Raw genomic sequence first — 15,292 nt, forward strand, 5'->3', positions numbered from 1 at the left:
TGGACAGTAGCTTGTTTTTCCGAATTTTTTAAAATATTTAACAAGCTAGCTGCTGCGATTAACCAGATCTAGCAAGTATGGTACAGGTGACATACAAGCTGTACAGTGTTGAAAAAAAATACACATCTTTACACTCGAAGTGAGTACTCTGAAAATGTTGTGCTTTCTAATTGTGACCTATAGAGTATACTGTACAATAAAGAATGAATGCAGAATTTTTAAAAAATGAGTTCATTTATGCAGAAGAAGGATTATCAATTATTGCCAAAATCGACTTGACGAAAACGTGTATACAATTGGTTGTAATCGAAATCAATTTCTGGGACTTAAAGTTGACGGCATCGGCATTGGGCCATTAGCTGACAAAGGTACAACTATCCATGTAAAGATCGCGCTACTACCAAAAGAGAAAAAATAGTTGTAAGCGCTTCTGGGACTGATTAAGATTTCTGGGATTTTTCCGAACCTTCTTGCTTCAATTACCGAGACTACTAAAAGCAAAAAATATTCAAAATACTAAAGAATCTGATCGCATCTGATGCGGTCCTTATACACTACTCTCCAGACATCCCACTGATCGTAAATTCTTGTCGGAAAGAGGACAGTTACTATTCGCAGTTCGACAAAAAAACTGTGGCGTTAGTCGCGGGACTTACAAAATTTAAGGCTTATAACATGTCATCGCCCACCGCTTGGAAGTAGGACTGCCGCGCACGACTTATCTGATCTTAGCTTGAAAGGTCGGTACCACGTAGATCGGTCTGTTATGTTGCCACCATCAGTTCTACGATGCATTTGGAAGTTAAGGGATGTTATGTGTGCGAATGCATTATCTGGTATTGTGATATGGCCGCAGATCGAGCTACAGCTACCGCCAATTAACGTGCCCAATCACCATTGTCATTCTTTATTACTACTTTGTCATTACATGAAATCAATTTAATATATGCTTATTTACACATAAATAATAACAAGAAACAAATAGATTCAATATGATTCGATATGATTCATTATAAAATCAATTTAAAAAAATATAGTCTCAACTATTTAACCTATTTAAAAAAAAAATGGATATGGATATGGAAAAAGACATAACTGGAATATTTGAATTTCCTTCTCTTTGAATTGCAAATTATAAATCCCAATAACATAGGCAGTAAAAATATCAATGTGAGTAAAGTAAAGGAGCTGCCTTGTGGAAAACCAGAGGAGGTAATGAAAGGTCTAAAGATAGCATTTCCAATAGGAACGTGGTATGGTCGGTCCTTAACAAGGAGGAATAAACACCTAATCTCAACAGTTTAGCTAGTATAGCTGCGTGGCAACCTTTGTAAAAATCTTTAGAGAATATAAATAAATATATAAATATTTATATAAATAGCATCAACCTGACATCGGCGCTCAAAGGCTTTAATGCAGTGCTTAATGAAAACCGCTAAATTAGTTGTGGTGGACCGCCAAGGCAAGAATCCATGCTGGTTATATTATAAAGTTACGAATTAAAAATGTTAATTTTTTCGTAACTGTAAGGCCGAGTACCTTGACACTATGGCAAATCTTGGCGATAGGTCAAAGAAGTAAAAGGGGAAGTAGAAGAAATAACGGCTTCAGCGCGGCCGCTTACTGGGAGTTTTTGACGTTCCAGGGTTTGATAGCAGGCTTTCTATGAAGGAAACAATGGTTTTTTACCTACATGGTCCAAAAGTCATCATTGCAGACGGCGGAGAAATGTTGCTCTGGAACTCCATTTGTAAAATTTACGAATTTGAGAGCATTAATGTCGCCATCTTTCTTAACCAACCTAGCTAAATCACTGGGGTCCAAGTGCAGCTTACCAGCGACAAATATAGGTAGCCGTCGCAAATTTACGAATGTGCAGGTATTTTAGGGCGGGAAGAACTTAAAGCTGAGCACAGCTAGGTGCATGTCTCACAATGCACCTGTTAAGATTGATCCGTTTCTTCTTCGAGACAGACGCATTTAATGCAGTAGCCGGATATAGCTCATTTGATCCCAGCACTATTAAAATTAATACAGGATGCCAGAACAAGAGACCCCTCTGAAGAAGCCATGAGTCCAGTCGAACTTTCCAGGGTAAAACTCATTTAGAGGGTACTCAAATTTTGGTTTAAAGTATGCAACGCAGTGAAGAACAAATCTTCAACCCTATAAAGTATATATATTCTTGATCAGGATCACCTCCTGAGTCGATATAAGCATGTCCGTATGTTCGTCTGTCTGTCTATATGTCTGTGTGTCTGTCTGTCTGTGTGTCCGTCTGTCTGTGTGTCTGTCTGTTTCTACGCAAACTAGTCTCTCAGTTTTAAAGCTATCGATTTGAAACTTTGCATACATCCTTCTTTTGTTTATAAGCAGTATATATATAGGCAGTATATAAGTCGAAACGGTCGGGGTCGGTCGACTATATCCAATAGCTGCAATATAACTGATTGATCATAAGTGCCAACTTAGGTGTTTTTTAAGTTGGTTTTTTTTTTTTTAAAACCAAAGTTTTAAAGTTGTTTTTAGGGTTGGGAGTTTCCACACATTGTATATATGTCCGAAATATCTTACGTATCTAAATCTTATCTTATCTTAACTATATCCTAAAGCTGTCATAGAACGATCGAAATAAGCACAACTTTGTTGGTTTTTAAGCTAGATTGATTCAATTTTGGGCAATCTTATTTGCTCTGCCAAATTTCATAAGGATCGGCGACTATATCCTTAAGCTGCCATATAACTGAACAATCGGAAATGTCGTAGCATTGCTACTTTTAAAGATGCTTGTGGCTGTTTCCAACATTTTTATTAGAAAATTGATTTGTATCTGTAATGAATCTTTCAATAAAACTCATTTAAGGTGAAAAATTATCTATTTGTGTTTGATCCAATTAAATGATACACCAATCAAAAGGTATTGTTTTAATTAAATATGTTTTTTAAAAAAGATTGCTAAAAGTCATTAAGTTTGTGAGAACTTTGGGTTAAATCGTTGATTCTTTAAATTTGGGTTGAGTAGTGGTTGCAGCCAGATAAAATATTTATTTTTTTTATTTTATTTTCTTTATTCACATTTAACTATTGAATACGCGTCGATTGACACCTCCGATTTCTCGTTCAAAAATTATTCAAGAAATAAGATTTTTCCAGTATTTTCCAAAACAAAATAATGTTATATTACAAATAACTCATAACTTTGCAACCAAAACTATTTTATGCCGCCGCCATTGCGTTACATGCACTGTAGTGTTTTAAAGTTCGTGCTTATATTTTAAGGGTTCTTTCCGACTGTGTGAATCAGCTGTTAGGGGAAGGCTTAATAAATTCTTATTAACGTCATTATCTAAATAAAATTACTAAATCAATCCAAAAACAAGAAAGGAAAGCTAAGTCCTGGCGGAGCCGAAATTGATATACCCTTGCAGTTAGGTAGCGTCTTATATTATTATATCTATATCGGATCGTATATAGTTGGCCGATCCCTATGAGAATATAACCATCGAATCAATTTTTTTAAAAGAATGTTGGAATGCCTCAAGCATATTTAAAAATATCAAGGTTGTGCCATTTCCGATCGTTCAGTTACATGGCAGCTATAGGATTAATGGGTACAGCATAATTGATATGCAGTAGTCAACAGTGTGCAGTAGTGTTTTGGTGTGCAGTTGATTTACTGTACACTGAGTGAAATTTCCTGACTTTTAAAAGGTGCAAGAGTGTTCTCCATTCCGCCAAATGTATGCCCGTAATTCTAAATATTTAATTTATTTCCACCAAAACCGCGAAATTGCCATCCAATTTTACTCAACGGACTTCAAGAGGTTAAATATAGTATTCCAACGAGTTGGACAGTAGCTTGTTTTTTCCGAATTTTTTAAAATATTTAACAAGCTAGCTGCTGCGATTAACCAGATCTAGCAAGTATGGTACAGGTGACATACAAGCTGTACAGTGTTGAAAAAAAATACACATCTTTACACTCGATGTGAGTACTCTGAAAATGTTGTGCTTTCTAATTGTGACCTATAGAGTATACTGTACAATAAAGAATGAATGCAGAATTTTTAAGAAATGAGTACATTCATGCAGAAGTCTAGTCAATACACTTTACCACCTTAAAATTGACTCCGAATTTCCGCCAGTAAGTGTTCCATATGTCAACGCGTCGTATTACTTAAACGGACGCAACGGCATTGCCATAAAATCCTTGCGATCAGTATATCTTGCCATCGATAGAAGGATTATCAATTTTTGCCAAAATCGACTTGACGAAAGCGTGTATACAATTGGTTGTAATCGAAATCAATTTCTGGGACTTAAAGTTGACGGCATCGGCATTGGGTCATTGGCTGACAAAGTTACAACTATCCATGTAAAGATCGCGCCACTACCAAAAGAGAAAAAATAGTTGTAAGCGCTTCTGGGACTGATTAAGATTTCTGGGATTTTTCCGAACCTTCTTGCTTCAATTACCGAGACTACTAAAAGCAAAAAATATTCAAAATACTAAAGAATCTGATCGCATCTGATGCGGTCCTTATACACTACTCTCCAGACATCCCACTGATCGTAAATTCTTGTCGGAAAGAGGACAGTTACTATTCGCAGTTCGACAAAAAAACTGTGGCGTTAGTCGCGGGACTTACAAAATTTAAGGCTTATAACATGTCATCGCCCACCGCTTGGAAGTGAACTGAAGCTACTGCATCTGCTGCGTCAAGCCGTGAAAGGATGTTGCGGAGACGCGCAGAGGTAACATGTCAGGAAATGGAGGTACTGCATCGGAAGGTCAAGGCTGCGATGCAGACCGACGATTTAACCATTCTGACCCTCGAGTCTATGGAGAAGCGTCTGCGCGACCGTTTCACCACGCTGCAGGAGGAATTGGAGGAGCTAAACTACAGCGAGATCGGCAGCGATTTATATTGGCGATTCTCTCAGCTGACTACGGACGTGCACGTTGACATCCAGGTGGAGGTGGCCAAGCGTTCTATGCGGGTTGCTGCTCACTCTACGCTGTTGGATGCTACCAATGGTGCTGGGATTTCAAACGCTCCATATAGGCCTGCTCCCTCATTGCCCCCGTTGCCAATGCCAACATTTAGCGGCGGCTATGCCGAGTGGCCGGATTTCTGCGCCCTATTTAGGACAACCATTGACAGCCACCCGCACTTGACCAAGATGGAGAAGCTCAGGTGGCTCATTTCCTGCCTGTGGGACTCAGCCCTGGAGACTGTGAGGGCGCTTGAGATTACCGACGCTAACTATGATGTTGCCCTCGACCTTTTGCGCAACCGTTTCAGCAACCGTCGCTTAATCTTCCAGGCTCACATCAACTAGATCCTGCAGTTAAGGGTGGTTGAGCCGGGATCCGTTGCTACTCTTCGAGAATTAGCTGACCGCTTCAATGGACATATGCGGGCCCTTATGAGTTCTGGAACGTCGGCCGAAATTCAAGGATGCCTCCTCATCCAGATCATTTTTCAAAAGCTGGACCCTGCCACAAAGGCAAAATGGGAAGACTCTCTGGCAGGAAGCACTGATGATAGCCTGCCAACTTGGGAGTCTATGGCACGATTCTTAGAGCAAAGGTGCCGGACTCTCGAAAGCGTTGACTTTTCTTTGGCGTATTCACCAGTTAACCAAGTAGGCCGAGGTAGATCCTCCAATAACCGATCCTCGTGCATGGTTATTAACGCCAGTCCTGCTCTATGCGCCCTGTGTGGTGTTTCGGCTCACGAGCTTCCTGCTTGTCCAAAGTTCAGTGCTTTGGCAATTGAGGAACGGTACGACGAAGTGCGGCGTCTGGCTCGCTGTTTTGTTTGTCTGGAGGATGGCCATCTCGCTTGCGGATGCTCAGCTTCCCGCTGCTCGACTTACAATCACCGTCATCATATTCTGTTGCACCCTCGCGGGCAGGTTTCACCCGCACGAGTCTCACGTCCCATCGGTGCAGTTGCTGGTGCGAACCCATCCCGCTCAATTAACACTGTTGTGACCCAGGATCGCAATGCTGAGCTAGTGCTCCTGCCAACAGCAAATGTACTCGTTCGTGGTCGATCTGGAAACTTCCTGCCTTGCCGAGCGTTATTGGATTCCGGTTCACAAGTGCATCTCATCTCGTCGCGGCTGGCGAATGAAGTTCAGCTTGGCCGCTCCAAATGCTCCACAACGGTGGCCGGTTTCGGCGGCGCTGGATTTGAAACAGATGGAGCATCCATTAATGTGTGCTTGAAGTCCCGCCTTAGCACATATTCAGTGGAAATTGAGGCTGTTGTAGCTTCACATAGAACGGACTATCAGCCTAGCCAGGACATAGATGCTTCGGGCTGGAAGATTCCTGGCAATATGGACCTAGCGGACCCCAACTTCCACAAAACGCAGCGAGTGGACCTGCTGATTGGAGCCGGCTTATTCTTTGACCTGTTGTCGGCTGGCCAAATCCAGTTAGGTCACGGGCTCCCAATTGCTCAAAACACTCGATTTGGCTGGGTGTTTTCTGGCCACGGTGGACTATCACGGGATGTGTCGGCGCTCTGTGGTAGGGAGGACAACCCATGGAATAACCTCTGCAATAATGTGACTGCTGCCCCTTCCAAAATTCTTATTGAAGGCCCACCCTTCAATGGGGGGAGGATGTTGGGCCAAGCAGCCACCAAAGATTGCATATAAAATAATAATAATATTCTAAGCTGCAGCTGTTGTTATCAGCATGTTTCGTCTCTGTTTTGTCCCCAGTTTCGCATGCGCTTTATTGTTATTTGTAGCGTATGCGCTTTGGGGAGCTTTGGTTGAGCTTCTGCGCAAGCTCTTGGTTTGGCGTTTGTTGTGATTTGGAGTTGATTGGAGCCGCATACATATATTAGGGTTAAATTGAACCCAAAATAAATATATTGAAAATATAATTTGAAACGCGTGTAGTTATTCGGCTGCTATTAAAAACTATTAATAGCTCAACATTGTCATTACATGAAATCAATTTAATATATGCTTATTTACACATAAATAATAACAAGAAACAAATAGATTCAATATGATATATTCATTATAAAATCAATTTAAAAAAATATAGTCTCAACTATTTAACCTATTTAAAAAAAAAATGGATATGGATATGGAAAAAGACATAACTGGAATATTTGAATTTCCTTCTCTTTGAATTGCAAATTATAAATCCCAATAACATAGGCAGTAAAAATATCAATGTGAGTAAAGTAAAGGAGCTGCCTTGTGGAAAACCAGAGGAGGTAATGAAAGGTCTAAAGATAGCATTTCCAATAGGAACGTGGTATGGTCGATCCTTAACAAGGAGGAATAAACACCTAATCTCAACAGTTTAGCTAGTATAGCTGCGTGGCAACCTTTGTAAAAATCTTTAGAGAATATAAATAAATATATAAATATTTATATAAATAGCATCAACCTGACATCGGCGCTCAAAGGCTTTAATGCAGTGCTTAATGAAAACCGCTAAATTAGTTGTGGTGGACCGCCAAGGCAAGAATCCATGCTGGTTATATTATAAAGTTACGAATTAAAAATGTTAATTTTTTCGTAACTGTAAGGCCGAGTACCTTGACACTATGGCAAATCTTGGCGATAGGTCAAAGAAGTAAAAGGGGAAGTAGAAGAAATAACGGCTTCAGCGCGGCCGCTTACTGGGGGTTTTTGACGTTCCAGGGTTTGACAGCAGGCTTTCTATGAAGGAAACAATGGCTTTTTACCTACATGGTCCAAAAGTCATCATTGCAGACGGCGGAGAAATGTTGCTCTGGAACTCCATTTGTAAAATTTACGAATTTGAGAGCATTAATGTCGCCATCTTTCTTAACCAACCTAGCTAAATCACTGGGGTCCAAGTGCAGCTTACCAGCGACAAATATAGGTAGCCGTCGCAAATTTACGAATGTGCAGGTATTTTAGGGCGGGAAGAACTTAAAGCTGAGCACAGCTAGGTGCATGTCTCACAATGCACCTGTTAAGATTGATCCGTTTCTTCTTCGAGACAGACGCATTTAATGCAGTAGCCGGATATAGCTCATTTGATCCCAGCACTAGTAAAATTAATACAGGATGCCAGAACATGAGACCCCTCTGAAGAAGCCATGAGTCCAGTCGAACTTTCCAGGGTAAAACTCTTTTAGAGGGTATTCAAATTTTGGTTAAAAGTATGCAACGAAGTGAAGAACAAATCTTCGACCCTATAAAGTATATATATTCTTGATCAGGATTACCTCCTGAGTCGATATAAGCATGTCCGTCTGTCCGTCTGTCTGTCTATATGTCTGTGTCTGTCTGTCTGTCTGTCCGTCTGTCTGTCTGTGTGTCTGTCTCTTTCTACGCAAACTAGTCTCTCAGTTTTAAAGCTTTGAAACTTTGCATACATCCTTCTTTTGTTTATAAGCAGTCTATATATAGGCAGTATATAAGTCGAAACGGTCGGGATCTGTCGACTATATCCTATAGCTGCAATATAACTGATTGATCATAAGTGCCAACTTTGGTGTTTTTTAAGTTGGTTTTTTTTTTTTTAAACCAAAGTTTTAAAGTTGTTTTTAGGATTGGGAGTTTCCACACATTGTATATATGTCCGAAATATCTTACGTATCTAAATCTTATCTTATCTTAACTATATCCTACAGCTGTCATAGAACGATCGAAATAAGCATAACTTTGTTGGTTTTTAAGCTAGATTGATTCAATTTCATAAGGATCGGCGACTATATCCTTAAGCTGTCATATAACTGAACAATCGGAAATGTCGTAGCATTGCTACTTTTAAAGATGCTTGTGGCTGTTTCCAACATTTTTATTAGAAAATTGATTTGTATCTGTAATGTATCTTTCAATAAAACTCATTTAAGGTGAAAAATTATCTATTTGTGTTTGATCCAATTAAATGATCACCAATCAAAAGGTATTGTTTTAATTAAATATGTTTTTTAAAAAAGATTGCTAAAAGTCATTAAGTTTGTGAGAACTTTGGGTGAAATCGTTGATTCTTTAAATTTGGGTTGAGTAGTGGTTGCAGCCAGATAAAATATTTATTTTTTTTATTTTATTTTCTTTATTCACATTTAACTATTGAATACGCGTCGATTGACACCTCCGATTTCTCGTTCAAAAATTATTCAAGAAATAAGATTTTTGCAGTATTTTCCAAAACAAAATAATGTTATATTACAAATAACTCATAACTTTGCAACCAAAACTATTTTATGCAGCCGCCATTGCGTTACATGCACTGGAGTGTTTTAAAGTTCGTGCTTATATTTTAAGGGTTCTTTCTGACTGTGTGAATCAGCTGTTAGGGGAAGGCTTAATAAATTCTTATTAACGTCATTATCTAAATAAAATTACTAAATCAATCCAAAAACAAGAAAGGAAAGCTAAGTCCTGGCGGAGCCGAAGTTGATATACCCTTGCAGTTAGGTAGCGTCTTATATTATTATATCTATATCGGATCGTATATAGTTGGCCGATCCCTATGAGAATATAACCATCGAATCAATTTTTTTAAAAGAATGTTGGAATGCCTCAAGCATATTTAAAAATATCAAGGTTGTGCCATTTCCGATCGTTCAGTTACATGGCAGCTATAGGATTAATGGGTACAGCATAATTGATATGCAGTAGTCAACAGTGTGCAGTAGTGTTTTGGTGTGCAGTTGATTTACTGTACACTGAGTGAAATTTCCTGACTTTTAAAAGGTGCAAGAATGTTCTCCATTCCGCCAAATGTATGTCCGTAATTCTAAATATTTAATTTATTTCCACCAAAACCGCGAAATTGCCATCCAATTTTACTCAACGGACTTCAAGAGGTTAAATATAGTATTCCAACGAGTTGGACAGTAGCTTGTTTTTTCCGAATTTTTTAAAATATTTAACAAGCTAGCTGCTGCGATTAACCAGATCTAGCAATTATGGTACAGTTGACATACAAGCTGTACAGTGTTGAAAAAAATACAAATCTTTACACTCGAAGTGAGTACTCTGAAAATGTTGTGCTTTCTAATTGTGACCTATAGAGTATACTGTACAATAAAGAATGAGTGCAGAATTTTTAAGAAATGAGTACATTCGTACAACGCGTCGTATTACTTAAAGAAGGATTATCAATTTTTGCCAAAATCGTCTTGACGAAAGCGTATATACAATTGGTTGTAATCGAAATCAATTTCTGGGATTTAAAGTTGACGGCATCGACATTGGGCCATTAGCTGACAAAGTTACAACTATCCATGTAAAGATCGCGCCACTACCAAAAGAGAAAAAATAGTTGTAAGCGCTTCTGGGACTGTTTAAGATTTCCTTCTTGCCTCAATTACCGAGAGTATTAAAAGCAAAACATATTCAAAAAACTAAAGAAACTGATAACACCTGATGCGGTCCTTATAACCGCTCTCCAGACATTCCACTTATCGTAAGTTCTGGACGGAAAGCGGACAGTTCGGAGTTTGACAAAAAGCTGTGGCGTTAGTCGCGGGACTTAAAATATTTCGTTCCTATATAAATATTATTGCTATTTATATAAATATCATCGCCCAACGCTTGGAAATTTTTCAAAAAATCAATACCTTTTATAATTTACAAAAAGTTTACGCGTTTCTAGCAAGTAGTTTAACAAGTAATCTTTTTTAGAGCTTATAGATTCGAATTTATTTGGCAGACAGGAAACAAGAAAAGTAATGCAAATGTCTTAAGCTGCTTTTGAAATTCAGATGTCCATCACGAGCTGCATGAGGAAGTTATAATGTTTGTATGACTGATTTCACAGTCACCAAGTACACCTTAGCAACTAACATATCTCCGAAAGGTGTATAACTTGATCTTAGGGGAATGGAGCAGTGATCTAAATCCACACTGCCGAGAACTTTGATAACTTTAGTCCAATTACCATTGTGATTCCCTATTACTACTTTATCATATCATGAAATTAATTTAATATATGCTTATTTACACATAAATAATAATAAGAAACACATAGAGAAACGAAACGAAAGCTTACGGGCGGGGCCAAAGTAGACATAACTTGGAAGTTAAGTAGCAGCTTATATTATATTATTAGATATGTAACTGTGTTGTTGTATGTAATGTATTGTTGGTCGACTATTATATATATATAATATTATATATTCAATATGAAACATTTATAATAAAATCAATTAAAAACAAGAAAGGAAAGCTAACTTCGGGCGGAGCCGAAGTTGATATACCCTTGCAGTTGAGTCGCAGTCCGCTAGGTGGCGCCACGCATCTTATATTATTAGATATATAGCGGATCGTGTATAGTTGGCCGATCCTTATGAAATTTGGCATATCGAAATATTTTGCCAAAAGAGGAATCCATTGAAACTCCCATGCTTCTAACTTGAAAAACAACGAAGTTATAGCATTTTCGATCAATCAGTTATATGACAGCTATAGGATATAGTTGGCCGATCCTTATGAAATTCGACAAATCAGATTGTTTTTCCCAAAATAGAATCTGTACCAAATCCCATCTTTCTAACTTTAAAAACAACAAAGTTATGCCAATTTCGATCGTTCTATGACAGCTATAGGATATAGTCGACCGATCCCGGCCGTTCCGACTTATATACTGCCTGCAAAGAAAAGAAGGGTGTGTGCAAAGTTTCAACTCGATAGCTTTAAAACTGAGAGACTAGTTTGCGTAGAAACAGACAGACGGACAGACGGACCGACGGACAAACGGACGTGCTCATATCGACTCAGGAGGTGATCCTGATCAAGAATATATATACTTTAGAGGGTCGGAGATGTCTCCTTCACTGCGTTGCACACTTTTGACCAAAATTATAATACCCTCTGCAAGGGTATAAAAAGAAGTAGTCCCAACTATTTAATCTATTTAAAAAAATAAACATCAAAGTTATCAGTTATGCAAAGATTAATCAGTTATTTAGAGAATATAAGATATTTTGACCCGATCGCGGTCATTCCGACTTAGACCGACTATTCTGCGTTCAAATGAAGGAAGGATGTGTGCAAAATTTTGACGATCAGGTTTAAAACCGCGAGACTAGTTAGCGTATAAACAAAGTGATTAACAGACGGGTATGCTTATATAGATTTAGGAGGTTATCCTGATCAATAATATTTATTTACCATAAAGGGAGAAGTGAAAATTATAACAAGAAAGGAAAGCTAATTTCGGGCGGACCCTTGCCGTTTTGGCTGTGTCATTTCCAATCGTTCAGTTATATGGCGGCTATCGGATATAGTCGGCTGATCCTGACAAAATTTGGAAGAACAAAGAATATTGCCCAAAATGGAATCCGTAGAAAGTCCCATCATTCTAGCTTAAAAGACACCAAATTTATGCCAATTCCGATCGTTCTATAACAGCTATAGGATATAGTTGGCCGATCCTTATGAAATTTTGTAGATGAGATATTTTGGTCAAATTTAACATGTGTGGAAAGTCCCAACCCTCTAACTTAAAAAAACACTTTCGATTAATCTGTTATATGGCAGCTATATCGACCGATCCCGGCCGCTCCGACTTGCCATTCCTACCTGCAAGAAAAAGAAGGATGTGTGCAAAGTTTCAGCTCAATAGCTCCAAAACTGAGAGACTAGTTTGCGTAGAAACCGACTGACAGACGGACATACAGACAGACAGACAGACATGGTTATATCGACTCAGAAGGTGATCCTGATCAAGTATATATATACTTTAAGGGTCGGAGATGTCTCCTTCACTGCTTAGCACACTTTTGACCTAAATTATAATACCCTCTGCAAGGGTATAAAAACTATTTCTGCAGCCGCTGAAGTCTATTAGAACAAATTTTGCTTGCAGGGCTCCAACTAATTGAGGCATATCCCAACCTCGGCCGAACGAATGCGGCTTACACACTGAGCCTCGAGTACGGACTGGTTTAAACTGGTCTGTGTGCCTCTTCACAAAGCCCAGCATGGCATACTCTTTAGGTATTATAAAGTCTAAGTGACTGGAAAATTTTAATTTCCTTCTCTTTGAATTGCAAATTATAATTCCCAATAATTGTAACTGTAGCGACTAAAGTGTGTAAAGTAAAGTAGCTGGCTTTTAGAAAACCAGAGGAGGCAATGAAAAGTCTAGAGATAGCATTTCCAATAACAAGGAGGAATAAACACCTAATCTCAACAGTTTAGCTAGTATGATTGGGTGGCAAACTTTGTCAAAAGCTTTAGAGAAGTCCATATAAATAGCATCAACCTGACATCGGCGCTCAAAGGGTCAATGCGGGGCTTAATGAAAACAGCTAATTAGTAAGGGTGGACCGCCTAGGCAAAAATCCATGCTGGTTATGTTATAAAGTTACGGATCAAAAATGATAATTTTTTCGTAACTATAAGGTCGAGTACCTTGACACTGTTGCAAATCTTGGCGATAGGTCTTGGCGACATGATGTACTGGTCATCATGTCAAAGAAGTAAAAGGGAAAGTAGAAGAAATAACAGCTTTAGCACGGCCCCTTACTGGGTTTTTGACGTTCCACGGTTTGATAGCAGGCTTTCTATGAAGGAAACAACGGTTTTTTATCGACATGGTTGCAGACATTGCAGACAGCGGAGAAATGTTGCTCTGAATCTCGTTACGAATTCGAGAGAATTAATGCCGGCATCTTTCTTAACCAACCTAGCACATCCCAAATCACTGTGGATTTACCTTAGGCTCATCCGTTTTAAAACATTTTATAAGAATCGGTAACGTTATCATGTAGCTGCCATATAAATAAACGATCGGAAATGACTCAACTTTGGTGTTTTTTATGATATTTATAATGTTAATACAGAGTTAATACGCAAACTAAAATAATAATTGCAAAGAATCGGGAGACTATATCCTATTTCTGCAGTATAGCTGAACGATCGTAAATAACAGAACCTTGCCTCAATAACAGAACCTGATCCTGCTGGAAGCGTCGGATAACTTGCCCATATTTTGTATACAAAATTTATGTACCTTGTCGTAGTCACTTGTGCGAGTACGGCAGGCATGGCCATCATTTTGGTCGACGAGTAGCTGCTATAGTTCTTGCCCTGGAGGGTTATGGTTTCGATGGCAAGGTGGACGATGAAAGTTCCTTCCAGTTTGTGTTCCTTTAATTCATCAACTTTGGTGCCATTGAAGTGGGTGAGGAACATCGTACCCTCATCGATAAATGTGAGTACTGCCGGTTATTACACTGTGCGACAAAATTTAACAAAATCGTTGTTTATGTTACTTTTTTGATTGTTTTCGGTTAAGGGGCATTAATTATACACAAAAATTTCTTTGCCACCTTTTAAGTGACATTTAAATGTCAAAAAACGCCTTTGGCATATTTTTTGGCATATTTATCGGCGGTGAAATATGTCAAAACGGGCGTTTTTTGGACATTTGAATGTACATAAAAGCTTATTGGCTATTGATATTAACAAATCCATAAACTTGTATTCTCATTTTGATCAGTAGATGAGAAAAATAAGAAAAAATCAACTTAAGCATTTTTGTGTCGCACAGTGTTATTCACAGTGTTATCTCTGTACAAAGCGCGCCCACCTCTTAGTAGCCTGGGGATGCAGCTATCTTCTTCCGACTTCATTAGATTTTGCTCTGGGCAGACCGTTGTGTTGCCGATGGACAGGCAATTCCCAGCAACGGCGTATATCTCCTAGTTGTCGATGGCTACTAAATCAAAATCCAGTGCGACCTGTCTTCCATTGGATATTGACGGGAGTAGACGCATTAATCGATACTCCCTGTTCGTGACCTTAGGCATGGCCAAGATGTAGAGGCCAATGTTCCATTGGTCAAAATGGACGGGCGGGAGAATTCTCGTGCTTCGACCACATTCTAATATGGCAGATTTTCAATTTCCTTCAGAATAGATTGCACTTATCCATGGTCCAGTAGGTTAGTCCCCGTCAATTGGGTTAACTCTTCCTACGATTTCGTTGAGGCGTTGGATGGACTCGTGGGATATATCGAAGAGCCGATCGTTAATGCGGACCTGTTGATTATTGTTCCTTTTAACATCTTCCTGGGACTTGAAGATGGCATTCCAGTCGGAAGAGTCTGGGGACCCCGCGACCCATTTCCAGGCTGACCCCAGCCAATCTATAGAGCGTAGCCTCCGCAGCTGTGTGTTCAGCTTGCGAGCGATGTTTTCTGTGTCATCCTTCAGATAGTGTTGGGTCAAGGTACTGATCCTAGGGTCTGCGATGCTTAGTGATTCTTCTTCAATCCTGTCGATGAGGTGTTGCATACTGTTAAGGTCGATGACGTGGGCAA

Source organism: Drosophila ananassae, chromosome XR (genome assembly GCF_017639315.1).
Source record: "Drosophila ananassae strain 14024-0371.13 chromosome XR, ASM1763931v2, whole genome shotgun sequence".
Lineage (NCBI taxonomy): Eukaryota > Metazoa > Arthropoda > Insecta > Diptera > Drosophilidae > Drosophila > Drosophila ananassae.